The 9,820-nt window shown below is 39.4% G+C and overlaps 2 pseudogenes across 1 annotated transcript; both read right to left on the reverse strand.

The window, feature by feature from the left end:
• Window positions 1–2,921: 2,921 nt before the first annotated feature.
• On the reverse strand, window positions 2,922–4,188 carry LOC105505809 (annotated as a pseudogene). The gene has a single exon (XR_001000809.1). The product of XR_001000809.1 is annotated as an inorganic pyrophosphatase-like (transcript).
• A 4,275-nt stretch (window positions 4,189–8,463) lies between these two features.
• LOC105505770 lies at window positions 8,464–9,183 on the reverse strand (annotated as a pseudogene).
• Between the last annotated feature and the right edge of the window lie 637 nt (window positions 9,184–9,820).

The raw sequence follows: 9,820 nt of genomic DNA on the forward strand, positions 1-9,820 counted from the left end.
TCCTGTATTGGGTGCATATATATTTAGGATAGTTAGCTCTTCCTGATGAATTGATCCCTTTACCATTATGTAATGGCCTTCTTCGTCTCTTTTGATCTTTGATGGTTTAAAGTCTATTTTATCAGAGACTAGGATTGCAACCCCTGCTTTTTTTTGTTTTCTGTTTGCTTGGTAAATCTTCCTCCCTCCCTTTATTTTGAGCCTATGTGTGTCTCTGCATGTGAGATGGGTCTTGATTCTTTATCCAATTTGCCAGTCTGTGTCTTTTAATTGGACCATTCAGTCCATTTACATTTAAGGTTAATATTGTTATGTGTGAACTTGATCCTGTCCTTATGATATTAGCTGGCTATTTTGCTCACTAGTGTACCCAGCTGTGTGAGGTGTGAGGTGTCAGTCTGCACCTAGTGGGGGATGTCTCCCAGTTAGGCTACTAAGGGGTCAGGGACCCATTTGAGCAGGCAGTCTGTCCCTTCTCAGATCTCAACCTCCGTGCTGGGAGATCCACTGCTCTCTTCAAAGCTGTCAGACAGGTGCATTTACCTCTGCTGAGGTATCTGCTGCTTTCGGTTTAGCTATGCCTTGTCCCCAGAGGAGGAGTCTACAGAGGCAGGCTGGCCTCCTTGAGCTGCGGTGGGCTCCACCTAATTCGAGCTTCCCCAGGTGTTTTGTTTACCTACTTAAGCCTCAGCAATGGCGGGTGCCCCTCCCCTAGCCTTGCTGCCGCCTTGCAGTTAGATCTCAGACTGCGTTGCTAGCAATGACGGAGGCTCCATGGGCGTGGGACCCTCTGGGCCAGGTGTGGGATATAATCTCCTGGTGTGCAATTTGCTAAGAACCTTGGTAAAGTGCAGTATTAGGGTGGGAGTTACCCGATTTTCCAGGTGTTGTGTGTCTCAATTTCCTTTGCCTAGGAAAAGGAATTCCCTTCCCCCTTGCGCTTCCCAGATGAAGCGATGCCTCCCCCTGCTTCAACTCTCACTGGCCGGGCTGCACCAGCGCCAACTGTCCGACATGACACGCCCCAGTGAGATGAACCCGGTACCTCAGTTGAAAATGCAGAAATCACCCGTCTTCTGTGTCACTCACTCTGGGAGCTGGAGGCTGGAGCTGTTCCTATTCGGCCATCTTGGGTGCACCCTCTACTTACCATTCTTAAGCCAGCTGTCATGTCAAGGTCGATGTGAGGATAAGGTAAGATTATTCTGATTCACATACTAATCAGGACTCATTCATTTATTGGACCAGCCATGAGGTTCAGTTGCCCAAAGTCAGTGAACCATCTGAGAAAGAGGCAGATATTTTTAGAAAGGGGGAATAGGTTGCTGGATAAGTTACCAATTCACTACTGGAGACTGGCTGTCCAGTACCCACACAAATCCTTCTTCCCGTCCATACTCTCAGAAACGTCGATGTTTTTCTACTAGAGACAACTCAAGATTTAGTGTGCTAGCTCCAAGTTTTGATTCTCTGGGTGATACGGGATCCTCTTCATCATGTCTGGCTGAAACTTCTCATAGTCTAGGGATTTTTGTTAATAATACGTTATCCATCTATAACACAATCCATATAAACTGATGAAGAAAGAAAAGGACAACTTTAATTAAAAAAAAATCCCATTTGGAAAAGAGAAGAGTGGGAAACAACCCACAGTGGCCATTAGTCTATGACAGTATAATTCCTGCTGGACAGAAGGGATGGGGACTACATTCCAGTAGTGAATTCTTTGGATGGTCATGCTGGCTGCTCAAGGTCTTCTATTTAGGAGGCTATTCTTTGTCCACTCTTTTCCTTGGCTCTGTCTGTGAGGCAGTATGTTATTAGGGCTAAGAGTAAAGGCTTTGGAGTCAGAATGCCTAGGTTCTAATGCTGGATTTGTTCCTTTTTTTTTTTTTTTTTTAGACAGAGTCTCACTCTGTCACCCAGGCTGGAGTGCACTGGCACAGTCTGGGTTCACTGTAGCCTCTGCCTCCCAGGTTCATGCGATTCCGTTGCCTCAGCCTCCGGAGCAGCTGGGATTACAGGCACGTAGTGATGTCTGGCTGATTTTTGTATTTTTAGTAGAAATGGGATTTCACCATATTGGCCAGGCTGGTCTCAAACTCCTGACCTCAAATGATCCACCTGCCTTGGCATCCCAAAGTGCTGGGATCACAGGCGTGAGCCACCGCGCCCTGCTGGATTTGCTACTTTTTAATTGTATACTTGGATTCTAATACTGACTTTGCTACTTTTTAATTGTAAGCCTGGGTTCTAATACTGGATTTTGTGACTTTTTAATTGTATGACATCCAACAAGTTTCTTAAACTCTTTGTGCTTCAATCTCCTCAGATGCAAAATGAAGACAATAATAGTACTTACCTCTTAAAATTAGTAAGCATGCAAAGAGGAAATGAATGCATGCAAAATTCTTAGAACATTATTTAACATATATTGAGTGCTCAGGAAATGTTAGTTATGATTATTTCAACTAGCCATTGAGGAGGATAATATGATACTTTCAGGGTGCCTTTGGCAGGAGAACGTCTTTCAATTATTTTTTGTTTTTAGACATTCAGGGGGTACACGTGCATGTTTGTTACATGGATGTATTGCATGTGGTAGGGTTTGGGCTCCTAGTGTTGCCATTGCCTGAATAGTGAACATTATACCAAATAGGTAATTTTTCTACCGCCACCCTCCTCCCAGTCTCCCCTCTTTTGGATTCACCAGTACCTATGATTTCCATCTTTGTATCCATGTGTACCGTTTGTTTACCTTCCACTTATAAATGAGAACATGTGGTACTTGATTTTCTGTTTCTGAGTTATTTCACTTAGGATCATGGTCTCCAGCTCCATCCAGGTTGCTGCAAAAGACATTATTTTATTCTTTTTTATGGATGCATAATATTCCATGATGTATATATACCACTTTATTCCAGCAAAAAATTTTATTTCCTAACATATGGTAAAATATACATCCCATATGTGCTCACCTTGCACATCTATTCACAAACGACTTCCAAATGACAACTGCTTTGATATTTAAGCATGTGCTAAAAGTTATCTTAGTTGAGATTTGAAAAATGCTTTAAATGGATAACATTCTGAGTATATGGGATTTGTCACAGCAGAATTTACTTTAGTTAGATGAGTTCTACAAATTTAAAGCTTTGAAAGGCTACTACTTTTCCTATCCAGATGAATACAATGCAGCAATATCAGCTTGTGTTACAGAGAAATCTCATTAGTTTTTCTGGTGATGGAACCACTTGTCCACATCTGTTGGTACTGTGCAGGCAGATTCACAGGATGGTGGTAAAGCATCCACAATGGCTCTGGCAGCATCAGGATCACACTTGAAGGGGCTCTCGGACACAGTTGTATTCATGCAACTGATTCTTTTTCCATTAATTTTCTTAGTCACTAATGCTTTCTAATGGTCATGAGTACTTTTAATAATATCAATTGTAAAGTCCTTATCTTTAAATTCTGCCTTAAAAGCAAACTCATTTCTGGTTTTCCATCAGGAACCTCATACCTTCTAACCCACTCCAACGTAGCTTCTAAGTAGCCAGGTTTCAGCCGTTTGACATCATTGACATCACTATAATTGGCTGCATAAGGATCATCCACATTAATGGCAATGACTTTCCAGTCGGTTTCCCTTTTGTCAATCATAGCCAATAATGCCTAGGGCTTTTGTGCCAATTATTTCACCTCTTGCACATACTTTGCTTCCAATTTCACACACATCAGTTGGGTCATTGTCACCACAACAGCCAGTATGTTTATCATTGTGTCCTAGGTCTTCCCAAGTCTAAGGGATGGCACCATAGTTCCAGATATATCCTTTATATGGGAACAGGTTCGCAACATAACGAAGTTTTTCTTTTTTCACACCTTGTTTAATGGTGTTTAAAGGGTGCTTTGTAGCAATCTCCATTTTTGCATTAGACCAGCGTGGTACTTCCAACTACCATGTGGAACACATCCTTATCTGCATAAATTGGAATATCATGAAATGGAGATACATATTGTCCTTTCTCATTTTTGAAGAAGACTCGGTACTCCAGGGAGAAGGGCACAGTGTGCACCTCGGTGCTGAGACCGCTCACCGCCGGAGTCCAGCCACTGCCGCTGTCACAGAGCCACCACCCTGCAGGCGTTGCCGACTGACAAGGAGAGAGCCCCTGCACACTGCATGCGCTCTATACCACCTTTTTTTTAAAAATCCAATTATCTGTTGATGGATACACAGGCTGATTCCATGACTTTGCTATTGTGAATAGTGCTACAATAAACATAAGAGTGAAGGTGTATTTTTGATACAACAATTTCTCTTCCTTTGCCCAGTAGGGGGGTTATTGAGTCACATGGTAGTTCTGTTTTTAGTTATTTGAGAAAAGGGAATACTTCTACACTCTTGGTGGGAATGTAGATTAGTATAACCTCTGTGGAAAATAGCTGGAGATTTCTCAAATAGAACTTCCTTCAGTATTTAATAGGCTTCTGACCTAATTGCTTCTGGTCAGTTCTGTAGTCAGATATTTGGTAATAGTCAGAGATCAGATTCGTAATCCTTGAGTTTAGAAAGTAGATCTTTTGAGGATAGGTAGTGGTTCATGTGCAACTGGCCATAATTTTCCACCCACTTTTGTTTTGAAACAAAAATACCTTAGATCATCTCACTAATTGTATGACTAGCTAGGTCTTGTTTCTTTGCCTTTTCTTGAACCAAAGCTTCCACTAGGAATATCCATTATGAGCTATATCCATAGTGCATGCTTGCCAAGCTGTAAAATCAACTGTCAGGCAAAGCTGGAAGGTTAAATCCCCAGCCACCAGTGCTCAACTACTCTGCCCTATTGAGGCTGGTGTCATCTTGACTGACTGTATGATTGCGGGCCTTATATCACCTTTATCTTTCTTGCCTAGGTTGGTGGGAGCAGTTTATAGACAGAAGAATGCCTCATGACAATATGTCGACCAACAAAATGGGCATCTGAACTATTTAAGGCATTACACCAGGCATCATCCCCTTTCATTGCCATTGCTCCAACACTAGCTGAAGTTTGAGCTTCTCTATAAGACTTTTATAAAGGTCTATTGGGAGAAAATACGAAGACAGTCCCTGGCATTTATAGAAAGGCTTTATTTTGTATCCATTTTCACACATCACCCAGACAAACCATGAATTTTACTTTTCCAATTTTCATATAAAACTACATACACCGCACTGTACATGTAAAACAAATTTGGAAAGGAGCCTCAAGCTGGCCTCTGAAATTGTGTAAGCAATTATCACATTTTTGTGCGCAAATGCAGTAATTATATGTGTAATTTGGCAGCTGGGTTTGAAAATTTGGCCTTAAATGGAACATAGACAGGAAAAATAAATGTTGGAAAATGCCAATATTTTACAAAGATTTTGAATCAAATAATGGTGGAATTATTGCAAGCCATCTTAATTTTTAATTATAATGATCATTACACAATATACAATAATTTTTTGAGGAAGAAAAGAACTATAGATCAATTGCCCATAGTTTTTGTCAGAAAAAAATGCCTAATTTCTTTGGGAGGATAATTGTATTTTTCAGAGGTTATGGTACATATTTCAAAAGCTTTTTTTTCTTATAAAGAAAAGATAGTGATTGCCTAGTAGTTCAAGTTCTATGACATATTTTACTATGGGAAGAATAGAACTCTTTGTACTGATTACTTTAGAGGAAAAGTAGTATTAAGTCTGTACTTATATTTGAGCTAGTAATCTTAAATTAGATAAAGCTTTCTTATAAGCATTTAAGCTTTGGAATATAAGATTATAGCCCAAATGAAGAGTAATTTAGATTTCTTTGATCTAGATTTAAATTGAATTTACATAGTAAAATCATAGTTTTTATATTGTCATCAAGATTGACTCTAATGCTTGTGCTTTTTCATGTGGTTAAGAGGGCTAGAGATTGGATTTAATATAAGGATGGCTGTGGAGTAGTATCTTCTGTTCTCAGCAGGGTAATGGAGAGGTTGATTTTGCAGGTTCTGTAGTCAGCCAGCATGGATTCCAATCCTGGCCTTACTACTCTAGTAGCCCTTTCTGCACCTCAGTTTCCTCATCTGGCAAAATGGGAGTGGTAATATGTCTGTCAAATAGAGGTTTTGTCAGGACTGAATGAGACAACCATCTAAAGCACTTGTACAGTATCTGGCACTGGTAAGACCTCAAACATGGCAAACTTTTTTTTTTTTTAATCATTATTTGCTTTCTAGTGTTTAAATTGCAATCATTACTAAGTGATCAGGAGACATTGTGCAACTCAGAAATGCAATCTGAGGGGAAGAGATAGCCAGTGAGTGACCCAAGTATGTGGAAAGTTCTTGAGAAATTCAGGTTCTTCATGATGAGGTAGTGTCCCCAATAGAGTGATAAAGGAAGAAGACATTGTGGGCCGAGCTCAGTTGTGGAATTTTATTTCAATTCTGTATCCAGCAAATAGAGCCTTCCAGGCCTGTGCTAAGCTAAGGTGTAAAGAAAGATTAAGCAAGCCTCTCTCTAGGAGCCTACAATCCTTAGAATGAATTAGATAAGTATGCAAATGGTTATAAGGCATGATGCAATAGAGTCCGGGGGAGATGAACAAACAAGATGCCATGGGCATTATAAAAAAAATAGGGGGAAAAGAATATGTAGGTCTTTTTTTTCCCACTAAGATTATGCAAGTTTTCTTAGAACAGGTAACTTTTGAGGTAGGCATTGAACTTGTAAAGGTTTTGGTTAAGCAGACATAACTGGACTGGGGAGAAATTCCAGATGAAGAAAAGAGGAGAGAAGAGAAGCGTGCACCTAAGAATACCTGAGGCTTCCAACATGGTGAGGAGTCATGGACGCACGCCATTAAGGGAGGCTTGGCCATATTTGGAGAGCCTTTAAATGATATGGTGAGAAGCCTGCTTCAATTTCATAAGCAGCAGGCAGCTTTTAAAGAGGAGTGTCTTGATTAGATCTATATCATGCCTTAGATAATCACTTTGAGATCTTGTTAAAACCCATATGCCTGTCCCCCTTTCCCAGAGATTCTGATTCAGTAGGTCTAGGGTGGAGCCTCAGAATTTGCATTTCCAGCAATGTCACATGTTACACTGATGCTGTGGGTTCACAAAATACATCACGAATAGCACTGCTTCCAAAATTTTTGTTTGCGGGTCCCATTAGTGAAAGAATTTGGACTGTGTATCTTCACTATATGTATTTTTACTCATTTGTAAGTTATAGACAAACTACCATGTCAATATCTATTATGTATATCATAAAACCTATACCAATTACAACCTTAAAACCTGAGCTGGCAGGGCGTGGTGACTCATGACTGTAATCCCAGCACTTTGGGAGGCCGAGGTGGGCGGATCATGAGGTCAAGAGCTCGAGACCATCCTGGCCAACATGGTGAAACCCCGTCTCTACTAAAAGTACAAAAATTAACTGGGTGTGGTGGTGGGAACCTGTAGTCCCAGCTGCTTGGGAGGCTGAGGCATGAGAATTGCTTGAACCTGGGAGGCAGAGATTGCAGTGAGCTGAGATTGTGCCACTGCACTCCAGCCTGGTGACAGAGCGGCATTCATTCTCAAAAAAAAAAAAAAAAAAGGCTGAGCTAATGATAATCATTGTTTTATTTTTATTTAAATTATTAATGGTACAAAAGTTTTTGCTATCACTAAAATTATAATTATATTTGAGTATGCATCACTATTTTACAAACTTTTGTTAAATTTGTCATACATTCAAATGTGTTTCTCAATTTAGTTTTTCAGCACTTTGTCGTAATGGTTTTCGCAACTAAAAAATGTCTCACAAAGATACATAAATACAAATGGAAGAATTTTCTTACTGGCTGTTTTAACTAATTCCCATTCACCAATTTTGAAAATGCTTATGTTAAAATTTGGCTAGTAGATTTCCATCTTCTTTGATGTCAATCAGTAGTTCTCACAGACAATTAGGCAATATTGTTGTTGCTTTATTGTTATCAAAATGGGTTCAAATTCCATTTAAATTTTTTGGTTTAAAATAATTTTAAACTGGTTTAAAAATCTTGTTTCCAAAATTTTAGAGTATACTGATAGGAGATTTTAAAAAAATTGATGATGATTGCACTTATCTTGCTTTTGCATCCAAATCACATAACAATTCTTTCTAATTCACTATTGAAATATTAACTTTCACCTTGAAGGGATAGGTTTTTTTGTATTTTTTCTCCATACCAATAGCTGTTTTTAATTTTTTAGAGGAAATACTATATTTAAAAAAAGAGTTCCAAAAAATGTAACAGTTCCAGCAATGATTATTTCTAAAATGTAAAGATTTGAAACATAATTTATAAAAAGCTAAAAACCAGAAGGATTCATTCTTGCTTTTTCCTTTTTTAAAAAATCCAGACAATTTGTTACAAGAAAGTTCGGCATGTGATAGCAGCTGCAGCCTCAGTCACCCTCAGAATCGCTGTCCCTCCTCATGGGGACAGAGCGCCGCACTGAGGACAGCAACATGTCTTCAATCGGCTTCTTAGGGTTTTCCTCCAGGTCCAGCTTCATTGCTCCAGATTTAGACAGTTTCCACTCCAACTCATCTCTCATCAGGTTCATGCCATCAGACACCAGGGGACCTATAAACCGAGACTTGATACCTCCTTCCAGGAAAACAAATCCCGTGGGCAGATTAATATCACGATAATTGGATATGCAGGTTGTTGAAATGACTTTGATGAATTTGACATCAGGAAACTTACTGGCAACTCCATTGAGGTGCTGGTTTATCAGGGCACTGAGGGGAATTCCTTGTTTGTAAAGGCACAAGATGACCCACAAGCCCTCACCAGCTTTGGTAACTTCTTGAATATAATCCTTCCCTGAGATTTCCAAAACTTCTCCAAATTTATTCTTCAGTTTAGATGCTTTCCACTCAGCCAGTCTCTGCCGTCTTTACCTTTCAATAGCACCTTCAATCTTCTCATTAAACTCATCTTCACGATCCTCCAGCTCTCTCAAAGTCCTATCTTTATATGTTGTCACCACTGACTGCTAGAGGATGCACTGCTCCTCTTCCACCTCCTTTTCCAATTGTTTCAGACTTTCCTTGGGGGGCAACATACCCTTTTTGGGTAAGATGTCATTCCATTCAGCGTCTGCGCTGGGGTCCTGCATCTTGTTTCCAATCGCTCAAGCCAGTTGCTCCACCATGTTTATTAATATTAAAAAAATGCTTGAGAGGTAGCATAGCATGCATGCTACGGATAGCCCCCTTGCCATCACAGACAAGTTAGCATATTTGGAACACTTGTCTATTTTGTAAATATATGTTTTTGTTCTAATTTTTAATACTTTGCCACAAGCAAACTTCTGTGCCATAGAAAATACTTCCATAAGTAAATATAAATTGAGTGTTACTCCCCTCTCAATTTATTCTAAACAATTAAATTGACTATATTTTAAAGTTTTTTTAAAAATAAAATTAACTAAACTGATGACATCTTGCAAAATTTTGTGCACTTCTGGCTCCAATTTCTGAACTGCAAATGCTTGCCTGTATATAGCAGGATGTCACATGTGATCTGTCTCAGGAAACTTAGCCAAATCCTTTTAAAATTTTGGTCAAAGGAGTCGCTCTGTTCCTTACACAGCTTTACTGTTAAAGAAGTTATTTACTCCTGGGAATACATTTTATCTGCATATTTTACCTTTGGCGGTTTGAAAAAAGTACAGTTCTTCATATATTTCATTATTGAAACACAACCTAGCGAAAATCATATGCTGAGACTTGGTAAAAAAGAAATATTTGGAC

Source organism: Colobus angolensis, unplaced genomic scaffold (assembly GCF_000951035.1).
Source record: "Colobus angolensis palliatus isolate OR3802 unplaced genomic scaffold, Cang.pa_1.0 Scaffold129, whole genome shotgun sequence".
Taxonomy (NCBI): Eukaryota; Metazoa; Chordata; class Mammalia; order Primates; family Cercopithecidae; genus Colobus; species Colobus angolensis.